Source organism: Anas platyrhynchos, chromosome 8 (assembly GCF_047663525.1).
Source record: "Anas platyrhynchos isolate ZD024472 breed Pekin duck chromosome 8, IASCAAS_PekinDuck_T2T, whole genome shotgun sequence".
In the NCBI taxonomy this organism is placed as follows: domain Eukaryota; kingdom Metazoa; phylum Chordata; class Aves; order Anseriformes; family Anatidae; genus Anas; species Anas platyrhynchos.
The window spans coordinates 26,447,554-26,461,864 of record NC_092594.1 but is presented as its reverse complement, the minus strand read 5'-3'; the positions used below and the strand labels follow the sequence as shown (position 1 = coordinate 26,461,864).

Below are 14,311 nucleotides of genomic sequence, written 5' to 3'. Positions count from 1 at the left end.
AGTCTGGCTGATGAACCTAGCAAGATGACTATTGCTGAAAAAAATAAAAATAAAAAAGCATGTAACAAGCATACCATTTCATGACAACAAGCCCAAAGGCCCAGCATTAATGTGATGGCTACCCAATTGAATATGTGTTTTTGTGCTCCAGCTGCTCAGGCTATCTCTTAAGCCAACATTATCTTTCATTGTTCTATCAGGCATTCTGAACAGCACTTCATGGAAGCAATGAAGGTAATTCTGTAATTAGTGGCTTTTTGTACTTTGATCAGAGTTAAAGTTAGAAATGTTTCATGTTGGGGAGGGGTGAATATCCAGGGATTTCTGCTAATGTTAGAAAGATAGGGGTAAAATGGGAAAGTTACCTCCTCCCCAGATAAATCTAAGATTTAATTTAGAGACATTTAATTAATTAATATTTAATTTAATTTAAATAGAGGATGTTCTCCTTGGACCTTCATGCTTACTGAAGTTTCATTGCCACAAGTCAGCACCCCTCTGGTTTGAGCTGAGTCCTTAAAAATATTCACAAACTACATTATCTCTTATTTTGTTATACATGTATATCTTTAATTCAAGTAGCTTTTACCTTACAAACTAAAATACTGAACTTCTCCACAACAATCTGCCCTAAATTATATCACACTCAGGCTAACTATTGGTCAGCGTGATTGATTATGCTATATGCAAGCTGAAAAACATAACTGCATGTTACAAGCAACAGTAAAGAGAATGTTGCAGGCAGCAGCTGCATCTACCCAAAGCAAACACTTCATCCTTGCTGTGACAGCATCTGATAGAAAGCTTTTGCTATTTTTTCCTTAGTGTGCAAAAACAACATAATCAAGTTTTTTTACTCTTCTTGCCATTTATTTGTATCTCTAGTAAAACAGACAGTGAAATACAAAGGAAACACAAGCTAGAATTAGAACACTTATGGCAAAGCATCTTTCAAAAGTTCCAGTAGCAAACAGCATGAGATATATAGAGATTGTACTGGTGTACTTATTCTCCTTGATGTACCTACAAGCTGGCTCTTAGCAATGAGCTTTTAAAGTTCTTTGAATATAGCTAGAAATGAACTTGGACTTGAATATTCATCTTTCTAGCATCTGCACAGAGGAGTTGGCATTCTTTGGAGAAAACTGTCCAGCACTCACCTCTCCAAAAGCAAACCAAGCTGCTGTCTGTCATTGTGAAATGACCTGTGCCATGTGGTTATCACTGCATTTTCTATCTGAGCTACCAACCAAGCATTTGCAAATAGAAGTTACTTCCTTTAAAACTTGTATTGTCAGAAAATCTTTAGGCCTGGGGAGGAAGGAGGAAAGAGTCAGAGATTAACTCTGACTTCCTACTGTTTCATAATACATAACTCTTCTCTTTTAGTTATGCATGCTGATGTGCATGCGTGCTGCAAATTCCAAAACCACAAAAATAAAAGAGGATACTTTTTGTCATCTGCTTTACTTACACTGTTAGCAACTTTTCTTCCCAGGCCTTTCATTTTCCTCTTTAATAGACTCTCAAACATGTATCAATGGATTTCTTTGTGACTGTAACTAGCATAACTAGCAGAGTGTTTTTTTTTTGTTTTTTTTTTTTGTTGTTTTTTTTTTTTTTTTTTTCCCAATGGTAGTAGGTGTTGAAGAATTTGAATTGAAATTTGAAGGTTCCTGGCTCCCAAGCCAGCAGGGGATGAGGTTTAATTGCTTGGAAATACATTTTCACAGCTGATACTGGAGAACAGAAAAAGTCTGTATGTCAAGAGCCTCTAAACTAATCATTTAGCCATAACATGCACCACCCCATACCTGGGGACAATGTAACTGTTAACAGCTTGAAGCTGTTGAAAAAATATACCAATGAGAAGGTTTATTCTACTTCTCTAATGCTATTCTTCACCCTGAATAAACTAATATAAGAGAAATGTCTTATCATAGAATCATAGAATATCCTGAGTTGGAAGGGACCCTTAAGGATCATCAAGTCCAACTCTTGACACCGCACAGGTCTACCCAAAAGTTCAGATCATGTGACTAAGCGCACAGTCCAATCTCTTCTTAAATTCAGTCAGGCTCGGTGCAGTGACCACTTCCCTGGGGAGCCTGTTCCAGTGTGCAACCACTCTCTCTGTGAAGAACTTCCTCCTGATGTCAAGCCTAAACTTCCCCTGCCTCAGCTTAACCCCGTTCCCGTGGGTCCTGTCGCTGGTGTTAATGGAGAAAAGGTCTCCTGCCTCTCGACACCCCCTTACGAGGAAGTTGTAGACTGCGATGAGGTCTCCCCTCAGCCTCCTCTTCTCCAGGCTGAACAGGCCCAGTGCCCTCAGCCGTTCCTCGTACGTCTTCCCCTCCAGGCCTTTCACCATCTTCGTAGCCCTCCTCTGGACACTCTCCAACAGTTTCATGTCCTTTTTATACTGTGGTGCCCAGAACTGCACACAGTACTCAAGGTGAGGCCGCACCAGCGCAGAGTAGAGCGGGACAATCACCTCCCTTGACCTACTAGCGATGCCGTGCTTGATGCACCCCAGGACACGGTTGGCCCTCCTGGCTGCCAGGGCACACTGCTGGCTCATATTCAACTTGCTGTCTACCACCACCCCCAGATCCCTCTCTTCTAGGCTGCTCTCCAGCGTCTCATCGCCCAGTCTGTACGTGCAGCCAGGGTTTCCCCGTCCCAGGTGCAGGACCCGGCACTTGCTCTTATTGAACTTCATGCGGTTGGTGATTGCCCAGCTCTCCAACCTATCCAGATCCCTCTGCAAGGCCTTTCCACCCTCATTCGAGTCCACAACTCCTCCAAGTTTGGTGTCATCAGCAAACTTGCTCAAAATACCTTCTATTCCTACATCCAGATCATTTATAAAAATATTGAAAAGTACGGGCCCTAAAATGGAGCCTTGAGGGACCCCACTGGTGACCGCCCGCCAGCCTGACGCAGCCCCATTTACCATAACCCTTTGGGCCCTGCCCGTTAGCCAATTGCTCACCCATCGTATGATGTTTTCATTTAGCTGTATGGTGGACATTTTGTCCAGTAGGATCCTATGGGAAACCGTGTCAAAAGCCTTGCTGAAGTCCAAAAAAATCACATCAGCTGGTTTCCCTTGGTCCACCATACGGGTGATCTTATCATAAAAGGAAATCAGGTTAGTTAGGCAGGACCTACCCTTCACAAACCCATGCTGGCTGGGACCAATGACTGCTTTATCCCCCAGGTGCGCCTCAATAAGTTCGAGAACCATCTTCTCCATGATTTTACCAGGCACTGACGTGAGACTGACAGGCCTGTAATTGCCAGGGTCTTCTTTCTGACCCTTCTTGAAAATCGGCACAACATTTGCCAGCTTCCAGTCTACCGGGACCTCTCCAGATTCCCAGGATCGTTGAAAAATAATTGAGAGAGGTTCCGCGATGACATCCACCAGCTCTTTCAGCACCCGGGGATGAATCCCATCCGGACCCATGGACTTGTAGGGATCCAGGTGGAGTAGCAAATCCCGCACACGTTCAGGGTCGGTTGGGAGTTTGTCATCCCCACCGTCCTGGTCATCCAGCTCAGGGCACCCTGGGTCCCGAAGCCCATCATCGGCATTGAAGACAGAGGCAAAGAAGGCGTTAAGCGTCTCTGCTTTGCCTATGTCATTGTCTGTGAGGAGACCTTCCCTATCAAGGAGCGGCCCTATGTATTCTTTAGTTCTCCTTTTTCCATTCACATATCTAAAAAAAACCTTTTTATTTTCTCTCACAGACACAGCCAGCTTCAACTCTAGGTGTGCTTTAGCCACACGAATTTTCCCCCTACAAACACGAACAGCATCCCTGTATTCTTTCCATGACACCTGGCCCTCCTTCCAGTAGCGAAACACTCTCTGTTTCTGCCTAATCTCCATTAGAATGTTCCTGGTCAGCCACGCCGGCCTCCTGCCCCGCCTGCCTGACTTGCGGTATTTAGGAATTGCCTGATCTTGTGCTTCTAGGAGGCATCGCTTAAAGAATGACCAGCACTGGTGGACATCGAGGCCTTCAAGAGCAGTTTCCCAGGGGACCTTGCTGACTAGTTCCCCGAGCAGCCTGAAGTCCGCCTTCCCCATATCTAGGGATGAGGTTTTGGTGGCACTTTTCCTTCTGTCACCGTAAATTTTGAACTCAACCACTTCATGGTCGCTATGACCGAGGCGGCCACCAACCACCACATCTCCCACCAGACCCTCTCTGTTTTCCAGCAACAGGTCTAGGAGGGCACCTTTCCTAGTTGGCTCCGTTAGCACCTGCACCAAGAAGTTATCATCTAGGTGCTTCATGAACCTCCTGGACTTGCTCGTGTCAGCCGTGTGGCACTCCCAGTTAACGTCTGGCAAGTTGAAGTCCCCCATAAGGACAAGGGGAGTTAATCTCGAGGCCTCTCTTAGTTCTGTAAAGAATAATTTATCGGCGCTATCGTCCTGGCCAGGCGGTCTGTAATAGACTCCCACAACGACATCCCCTTTATTCGTTCGTCCCTTGATCCTTACCCAGAGGCTCTCAACTTTGCCATCGCCGACCTGAAGTTCCACACAGTCCAGCCCCTGCTTCACATACATCGCCACCCCACCACCTCTCCTACCCTGCCTGTCCCTCCTGAAGAGCCTGTAACCATCTATCGCAACACCCCAGTCACAGGACTCATCCCACCAGGTTTCACTTATGCCGATGATGTCGTAGTTGCGGGACTGGGCCAGTACTTCTAGCTCATCCATTTTATTCCTCATACTGCATTATTTTCAGTTCTGTCAGTTTGAATGAAAACAATTGTGTGTACACCTAGTTTTAGCACTGGAATTTATTAGATCTGAGACTGTTCATTAGGGTAACAATTCTGAAGTTGCTCTGTTGTTAATATACTGCCTGTATAAGCTTATAGACTGCCTGTTATATCTGGTGACACTCTGGAGGCTGAGATTTGGTTTCCAGCACTACAGATCAGGTCAAGAATTGTAATAACAATTAGCCATTAGTCACTAGATCTCAATTTGCCATAATAGAAGGTCATGTATTCTGATTATTTTCTCCCTGGAAAGAAAGAAGAAACATAGGAAACTGTCAAGCTTTTGAAAATCAGACTGTGCAAAATCTGGGTATGGCTTTTGAGAAAATAACAGGAATAAAACTTTAAATTTCTTTTTGAGCTATTATTTTATCATGGGGCAGGATCTACATGTATTGACATTGTCTAGTATAGTAACAGTTAGTCTTCTTTTATTTATTTATTTTTAAACCCCAGTGAAATGGAAAATCTATCTAATCTCACCTAGAATCAAACAGATAGATTCCGACTCAATACGGATATATGAGACGCTGAGAAATATGCAACATCCTACTTCTTGCCACTATAATTATTTCTTTCCTATCACTTATTGTGAAGTACAGAGCAGAGACATTTCAGACTGTTTCAGTGTACTTCTCTAACTCTGTACCTATTAGCTAAGGAGACAGCAGTAACCCCCTCTCATTAATGCTGCAGGGATGCACCAGAGAGTATTTGGATGCAGAAGAGGTGAGCCCCATGGAGCGCTACCAGTCAATTTGGGCTCTGAAGTAGACTAGGGAGTAAATGACACTGATATAGAGTTGTGCCCTCCTGCCCCCATAACAGTTCCCCGAAACCAAAGGTTTCTGCAATTCCAGCTGGGGTTGAGCTTTGCTGGTCTGTAAAAGAAGCCAACTGTGAGGAGCATGGGTGACATAGTAAGACTTTGTGTTCTACTCTTCGGAAGAAATATTTTATTTTAAATCTGTTAGTGCCTATACAAAATTGTAAATAAGAGATATGACTGAACTGTTAATTTTCTAATTCAAGTTGTTCAAAGATCAAGGAGGATATACGAGAACATTTATCTCACCTCCAGTTATCTCCTGAGAGTTTTTTACTTGGCAATGTTTCTTTAGAATTGGGGGGGAAGAGGCAGGAGGAAGAAAAGAGAAAGGAAAAAAAATAGAAATTCTGTTGCATTTCATAAAGAATTAGCTTTTTCCTTGTGATCTGATCAAAGGCCTATGAAGAAAAAGGATGATGTAACTCAGATTTCAGGAAGCTATTCAGTGATGAAAAATCTGGAAAGGCATGACAGCTGAAAGAGTAGATAACATTTCAGATCAGATCCTTCTCTTTAATGGACAGTAGCAGCTGAAAGAGAAATTATAAGGGAAGCTTCAAAATGTAAAGAATGAATATTGTGAATTGGTCTTACTTAAGAACAGTATTTGGAATTAATATAAACAGAGAAGTGATCTCATGCCCATTGACAGCCCGGCTAACAATCACTTGACAGATAGTTAACTATAGAAAGGTCAAAAGTCAGGGCTTTTAATCTATAGGTTGATGATCCCTTGGGGACTGTGTGGTGTGAAAAAGAATTTGGTATGTTTGATGCTATTATAGGCATGATCAGCTTGTCAAAATCCATTAGCACTCCATTGTGCTTCAAATAAGCATTAAGCTAGCTTTTGGTATGATTTTTTGAAGCAGATTTCTTATCATTCTTGGTAATACTTTATAAGCATGACACATTCCATTACTTATAGGATAAAAAGTGATTTTTCAGCAACTGGTAAAATGCATAATATATTCTTCATTTAGGTCTGTTTAGTACACTGAATATTTTTCTGAAAGACTTCAAGTTGAGTTGAAGACTTCACAGAGAACAAATAGAACAAACTGAAAGTGCATCTTAACTTACGGGGCACAGTGTTATCTTTTACATGATTATAGCATGACAAAGAACAAAACAAGCCTGCATTATCTTTTAAAAGAAAATCAGAAATATATTTAGTCCTATTTTATTGCTTTTAGACCCAAAGTGTTTATAACTGACATTTTCTTTGAATATTTTGCAAGATATTATTTGACTATTTAGATAGCTCTAAGGAAGAGAAACTTCGCTTGTTTTTAACATTTGTTCATTATAATTTCAAAAAACACTTCTTATAATGACCTTGAAAGTAAAGAAAGTTTTTTTGGGTATACAACATTCATTAGTAAGTAGTGCATGAAGAATGTTAATGCTGTGAAGATAAAATATTTGAAAAACTGTATTTTTTCAATAAATAAAAAAACAAGATGTGGAACCTAAATTACAAGAAGGTGTAGTAATATGTACCTACAACATTATGAAAGCTTATTAAGTTCACTTAGGAGAATGCAATAAAAGTGAAATGAAAACAAATTTCTCAGCAGATAATAACATTTATGGTAGTTACATAATACTGACTGTAAGTATGACTTAAATCTACTAAGTAAAAACTATTCCATGCAGCTTTGAATTTGATTGCTGTCAGCTTCAGAACATGCATCCTACCATACAATTCTATCCCGTATGTCAACCTTTAAAAATAGGTTTGGAGAACAAAATGAAATCTTTTGATGTTACACTATGATAGCTTTGGCCAATTAAATACATAAATAAATAAATAAGCATTGAGAAAAAACAAACAAAACAAAAAAAAAATCAATGCCTCCCAATATGTAATAAATCTTGACTTTACCTCCCCATAGATTACATCTGTGTCTTCAGAAAGGCTCAGTCAGTCTGGTTCATCTGATGGGCAGATGCATGTCATGCAGTACTTGACGAGAAACTTGTGAGCATACTTTGGCCACGTCTACTTTGAACTGTCAGATGGATTTCTCTTGGGTATCTTTCCTTTTGCTGTGCATCGGAGCAAAATAATATTTTATTGTTGGTCATAATTAATAATTCATTGAAATGTACCAAATGATCATACACAAAAAAAAATAATATGTGGATATAAATCTTATTAGGTCCCTGGATAAAGTCACACTATGTTTTTACATTTTGAATTTCCAGGCATATATTATATTGTCCAATATTGAAACAAGCTGAGAAATATAATATAAAAATTTGATAAATTGCTTTCTGTCTGTAAATGAGAAAACAGACTTGTAAAATGTGAAATGAACCATTCTGGCAAAGTAGAATTTGAGCTTAGACTGTAAACACTTGAGTTAATGGCTAGGGTATCTCTGAGTCTCAGAAGCTGTGGTACAGAGGGAGGGTGAAAGTGAGGTTATGGAAGCTCTTCAATATTTTACTTTGAACATCCTTACAGTCTTTAATTAGACAGATTACCTGTTCTGCATGGTGCGGTGTGCTGAACAATTTTAAACTGGCTTGTCCTCAAGGCAAATGGAAGGCAAAGTCAAAAAGAATTACACTCTACACAAATAACAATGAATGTTCTATTAACAAGTGTGGTAAAATATGAAACCTTCCCAGCCCATACACTATTTAATTTTTAACTTTACCATGTACAAAAGCACTTGTTAAATATTTACTGACCATTTGAATTTATGTACCTAACCTGTCCACCTCTTCAATGCCTCAGTCTGTGTGAAACCATGACATTTAATGTTGTAATTATGTGAAATTTTCTGATTTATGTTGCTTCATGTCTAAGAAAATGTGACAATGTAATGGAAACCTTTTTGACAGAAAAAATAATAAATGCTTTCTTTATTTCAGTTCCACTGAAGAGACATTTTTTTATCTTTATTTTTTTAAATCTCAGTTCATATCTATACCTATAGTAGAAAGCATAGAGGAACAAGGATGTTTACTAATGATTCCTGGATGCAAGCATTTACTTGCTGTATATATGCTAAATTCCCGAATCTATTTAATCGGTTTATTCAGCCAGCCACCTATGGGGAAGGTCACCATGTCAAACAATCCTGAATGGTATTTTGTGTGAATTGGGAACAGAACTTTTTAAAGGCCAGAGGTTTAGGAACATAAACCAGATGTTCTCATTTGAAATAGGCTACTTATTAAAAAAGGTCAAACACTTAGATCTTTTTTAAATCTTACTGTCAGACATACTCCATAGAACTAAGATTTTACTGTTCTGAGTGGTATGAATTTCACTGATTCCTTAGATGAAATATACCTTCTGATCTTTGCCATAAATGTATTGTTTCCCTTTTTATATTCTACTGTTGAATCAAAGAAATTTACTAATTTAATCAGATGAATATTTTTCACAATACTGATTTTTAAAATTACTTTTTAAGTTTTTACTTTTATCATTCAGAATTACTCTAAGTAATTAATTCATATATTTCTTCTGATATATTTTCCAGACAATAATTTGCACAGCATAAATCTAGATCACAATGTGGTTAGTGTGAAGACGTATGTGGTTCGATTTTGTTCTGTTTAGTTTTGTTTTGTTTTCTGCAGATAAACACATCTAAAAATTGGTCTCTTGTCCATAGAAGTTAAATGAAATGTCATTTAATAATTAATATAATTTAATTCAATTGTTCAGCTTGCTAAACTATTTTACCAAACTGTCTGTGTTGACTGGTAGGATCTTATTTACTAGAATGATCACATTTGTGAATAGGAATTTTTAAGACTTTCAGAGAAGAAAAATAGCAAAACGCAAATCAGCTAACCTGCAAAACTGCCATGGGGGAAGGTCCAGCCTCTTTCCAACTTCCACACAGAACAATGAATATTAAACTGAGCTCTATCCATTCTCCTTGGACAACTGGATGTTCAGAAATAGCTCCAATCAGAAGTGGCTGGAGCAGTCCTTCTCCCCACAGCTCTAGTGCTACCCTTCTTCCCCCAGCCCCAGTGCTACCCTTCTTGCCAGAGACAAAGAAAAAAAATAGATACTTGATATAGCAATCAAAAGTTACAACAGAACAGAGAAAATGAAACACCTGCCTTTGATAGCATACAGCAAAGCATGTATAAGTGATTGATTGCCACTAAATGTCTGTAGATCTGCTTTCACTGGTATGGATTATGGCCAATTTTCTCGTTTCAGCCACTTCATGTCCTTGAAGGTGGTAGGAGCCCTGGAGCTATAAGGAATGAAAAGCAAATCCACTGGCTGGAGATGGAGTATTTTGTTCTGCTTGGCCTACACTACTCTACACACACACACACACACACACACACATACACACACACACACAAAAAAAAAAAAAAAAAAAAAAAAAAAACAAACAGACAAACAAAACCATAACTGAGAACATTTTGCTTATGTTATATTCAGCTGGTTAGCCTGTTGTGCATGTGAATGACATTTGCAAAATGTTCTTTATTCATAGTGAACTCCAGATGAATTTCCATTTCTAGGTCAGAAACATTATTCAATGTACATCTCCATTTTAAAAATATTTGAATGAGATACTGGGCTATTTAAATTTACAGAGAAGAAAACTCTAAATATTAGTATATTTTTACTGCAAAATATAATCATCTATATATTTGTGTCCAAAAATCACTGTAATTTCATATAACAGAATCATTGAATCATTAACGTTGGAAAAGACCTCTAAGATCATGTGGTCCAATCATCCACCTACCACCAATACCTCCCACTAAACCATGTCCCTAAGCACCGCGTCCAACTTTTCCTTAAATATCCCCAGGGATGGTGACTCTACCACCTCCATGGGCAACCTGTTCCAGTGCCTAACTACTCTTCCTGAGAAGAAATGTCTCCCATTTTCCAGCCTAAACATCCCCTGGTGCAACTTGAGGCCTCTAGTCCTATCACTGTTTATCTGCAAGAAGGGGCCAACACCCAGCTTCCCACAACTTCATTTCAGATAGTTGTAGAGAGCAATTATGAGCCTTCTGTTCTCCAGACTAAACAACCACAGTTGTCTCAGCCACTCCTTATAGAACTTGTGTTCCAGGCCCTTCACCAGTTTTGTAGCCTTTCTCTGGACAAGCTCCAAGGCCTCAATGTCCTTCTTGTAGTGAGGGGCCCAAAATTTAAAATGGTATTGGCGGTGTAGCCTCAGCAGAGCATACTACAGGGGGATGATCACTTCCCTGGTCCTGCTAGCTACACTGTGTCTGATTCAAGACAGGATGCTGTTGGCCGTCTCAACCACTGGGCACTCTGCTTTCCAGCTGTGCTATCAGATTCAAAAAAAAAAAAAAAGTGTTTTTTCTTGTTTGTTTTTATGTTTTTTAAGTTTGTTAAGTGTTAAGTTTGTTATGTGTTTTAATTTTTTTAAGTTTGTTTTTAATTTTTTTTCTTTCAGATATAAGTTCTGACCAGAAAATACTTAGCATAAGCTGTTTTCTAGCTTTTCTTAGTCTTTCCTATATTGCCAGTATTAGTCCTGATATATCTTATTTCACAAACTGAAGGTTGTCTTCTAGGTCATCCAGAAGAAGACAAACTTCAGCAAATTTATTTACTGATTTTGTACTTTGATTGAGATTTGGTAGAGCAAAAGTCCAAAATATTTGAGTAAAAATGAAAATTCTACCAGTATCAATGTATTTTATAGATACATAATATATCAAAATCTGTGTTGGAACTACAGAGAGCAAAGCATTTTCTATTCACAATGAAATCTTCACTTCAGTATTTTCCTACAGTTCACAAGCAGATACTACACTTCAGTTTTATTTGAAATGAAAATTTCAACTTCAATTCAAATAGCAGTATGAAAACTCATCATGGTATATGAGACTGTGTAGATGATTATTTTTAATGGAAGTAATGAGAAAATATAAATAAATATGTTAAAATATGAATCTTCAGTTTATTAGTCAGTCGTTATTTGCTTTTTTTTGTTTTTCAGAAGCCTATTTGGAGTCTCATTAATGAGAAAAAAATGTTGACTATTGGTCTGTATAAAGGAGGCTCTAGAATGAAACTTCAAAAAAACATTTGAATATCTCTGTTATATGGATTGTCAAGGACAACTCTGAATGCTCACAGTAGTTCAGTGGTGAACCGTGACAAAATCATGTGAAAATTCCCAAGGGAAAATATAAAATTAAGTGAAGAAAAATGAAATATTAGAGCGTATGTCAGAAGAAAAGCTAGATCCAGCAGACTCATCTCAGTTGGACTCACACTTACTGTTGTTTTTGTTCATGTACCATCAACTCATATTCCCTAACCTTCTTTGGTATTACTTCTGAATCTGTGTTTCCTTTGTTTGTAGTCTGTGGGCTGCTACAGTCTTTGAACACATTATGTGTATAAACTGTTGTTGTTGTCGTTTAAAAAAAAAAAAAAAAAAGACAACAATTTCAATCATTTTTCAATCAAATTTTCTGTAACTGCGCTCTTCATTTTGTTAATCATCTTGATATAAGCTTTTTTTAATTTAATCATGATAAGGATTTGTGAGTCAATAGAGCATTTCTGTCCAGTACTTTATTGTATAAGCTACTGTGCACATGGGAAAAAGTTGTGCCTTTACCCAAAATAATGCCATGATTTTCCTTTTTCTCTGAGAAAATATTTTAGACTCTTATCTGCCACCTGTGTAGTTTAATGCTGCATCCCCATCAAGGCAAAGTGTGTGCTGTACATGTATAGCACAAAAGTGGGAAATCAAACTCTTTCAGATTACTGTAGTATATATAAAAATTGTGCTTTTACAAAAATCATATTTCTGGTTGTTAATTTACATGACTGTTTTCATGACCTTTTCAGATGTATGAGAGATGTTTAATATTATGTTATTTCTAAAGTTATTACAAGCCATATAATCTGCTCAACTCCATGGGTTTTGTTTTTAACTAAATTATTCAATCAATTTATATATCTTGAGAATATTACTAATATTACATTCCAAAAGCTGTCAAATATGAAGGTTATCAACTCCTAAGGCAGAGAACATCTTTTGCTTTGAGTGTAGTTACAAACAAACCAGTACCAGAAAGAGTCTACAAAAAATATGTACAAAATTGAAACTACCATCAAAGAAAGGAAACTCTCACTCCTGTTTCCCAAAAGAGTACTGATGAAAATAATATTTTTGTTTAAGTACTGTTTAATACAACTATTAAACACATTGCTGTTCTACATTTCCTTCTAGTAGTTAAAATTATTCTCTCCCTTTGTCAATTTACAAAATACATCATCCTTGAGGTGTCTTTTGGAGAGTTTTCTACTCCAATATATATTTATATAGATAAATAATTAATGGTATAATAAAGTAAGCCTAGATTTGACTATGTGTCCACTGAAAGTGTAAGGAAGAAAATTAACAGGAGCTTGTTTCACTTTAATAACATAATGGAAGCCAGTTGTTTTGTTGTTGTTGTTGTTGTTTTTGTTTGTTTGTTTGTTTGTTTTTATATAAATGTAATATTTAAAATGTATTTTCTTTTTTATTTATTTTCTATTAAATTGAGATTAGTTACTTTAATCACCATCTGAAAAATACCAAAAACTGGAAAAGAAACTCCATGAAAATGTACTTTGTGCACTAATAAACTGTGTTCAAACTGAGGTTTTGTAAACTGTGAATTACTGGCCTGGATTAACCTCATCAGTAACCATTACAGTCTTTTATTTAGCAGTGATTTAGTCTTTACTAATTTCTGCTGAATGGAGCTTAGACAGTTCATAACCTGAGACATAACAAGGGAAAAACTTGCAAAGAAAATCCCAACAAACATCAGAGACTCTTAGAATTAGGATATAATTAAAGAGGGAAATAAACTGCGGCAGATTGTTGTTTTCCTCTTTTGGATTGGTTTGTTTTTTCTTTCCAGCAAGGTACTCCTTTGTAGCCCTGCTGTTACCAAGGTCCTCACTTACCTCTTTGCTCTGGAGAATTACAACCCTTCAAACACCGTCTATATCTTTAAGGTGAGAAAAAAAATCCATTATATTTAGGATTTTAATATTTAATTCTGCATACCACGGTCCAGAATATGTTGGTTCTTCTACTGGCTTCATAATAACATTACACATAGAGTTAAACATTTTACTGCACAGAGGCTTCCTGTGACAAAAAAGTGGGAAACCCTGCTTGAGAACTGTTGCTAGCATTCGTATCAATACAATGTTTTGTAATTAAGTTCATAGCAGTCCTTAATCTTTTGTGCCTTATATTCCTTGCTGATATCTAATGTGCTTAATTTTGTTTAAATACTTGCTGCAGAAAAAATATAGCAGGTATATTTGTCGTGCTGTTTAGAACATCTAGCATGTCTTGACAATTGCAATTACAATGCTGTTAAATATATCTAACATGCCCTGACACTCCATCTAGAAGAATGAACATGACAGTGAAGACTGTTTTCCAAAAACATTTATGTTCCTGCAGTACGCATATGAAAAATAATTCAGCAATTCAATTCATTTTCGAAATCAAACTTCAAAGTGTTTTAGGAATGTTTACCACAGAAATCAAGCATGTATTTAACAGAATAGAGATGCATCTAGAATTTGCTGAACATTTCTTCTCTTACAGACATCATGCAAAAAAAAAAAAAAAAAACTAGCATGTGAATGCTAATCAG

The 14,311-nt window shown here is 37.5% G+C and overlaps 1 long non-coding RNA gene across 5 annotated transcripts in view; it reads left to right on the top strand.

Annotated features, from left to right (window-relative positions):
• The first annotated feature begins 10,100 nt into the window (after window positions 1–10,100).
• The window catches only part of LOC110352516 (uncharacterized), a 33,273-nt gene continuing 29,062 nt past the window's right edge, over window positions 10,101–14,311 (top strand). The window contains exon 1 of one of the 5 annotated variants that reach the window (XR_011810950.1): window positions 10,101–13,655. This is a non-coding gene — a long non-coding RNA (uncharacterized lncRNA). The remainder of the gene's footprint in view (window positions 13,656–14,311) is intronic. The other 4 variants (XR_011810949.1, XR_011810951.1, XR_005267497.2 and 1 more) reach the window with 4 other exon arrangements.